The 366-nt window shown below is 32.0% G+C and overlaps 1 protein-coding gene across 1 annotated transcript in view; it reads right to left on the bottom strand.

Annotated features, from left to right (window-relative positions):
* The window catches only part of NUDCD1 (NudC domain containing 1), a 109,863-nt gene that overhangs the window by 23,594 nt on the left and 85,903 nt on the right, over positions 1–366 (bottom strand). The window lies entirely within an intron of this gene.

The following is a 366-nucleotide window of genomic DNA, read 5'->3' as shown; positions in this document are numbered from 1 at the left end:
ATAACACCAATTCTATACAAACTCTTGCAGAAACAGAGTAGGGAACACTCTCCTAATCATTTTATGAAGCCAGCATTTATCCAAATACCAAAACTGGGAAAGGGTAGTGAAAGACAAAACTAAACTAAACTATCCAATATTCCTCACAAACAGATATAAAACTCCTAAACAAAATATGAGCAAATCAAATCCAAGAATATGTAAAAAGAATAATACATGATGACCAAGTGAGGTGTATCCCACAAAGGCAGAAAATTCTATGGTCATTCATAATAAAAACTTTCAGCACACTGGGATAGAAGGAAATTTTGTCAATGTGATAAAAATCTATCATACTTAATGATAAAATATCCAATTCCTTTCCCA

This window comes from Propithecus coquereli, unplaced genomic scaffold, assembly GCF_000956105.1.
Source record: "Propithecus coquereli isolate 6110/MARCELLA unplaced genomic scaffold, Pcoq_1.0 Scaffold23, whole genome shotgun sequence".
Taxonomy (NCBI): Eukaryota; Metazoa; Chordata; class Mammalia; order Primates; family Indriidae; genus Propithecus; species Propithecus coquereli.
The sequence above is the reverse complement of the archived record's forward strand: the minus strand, read 5'-3'. Positions and strand labels throughout refer to the sequence as shown.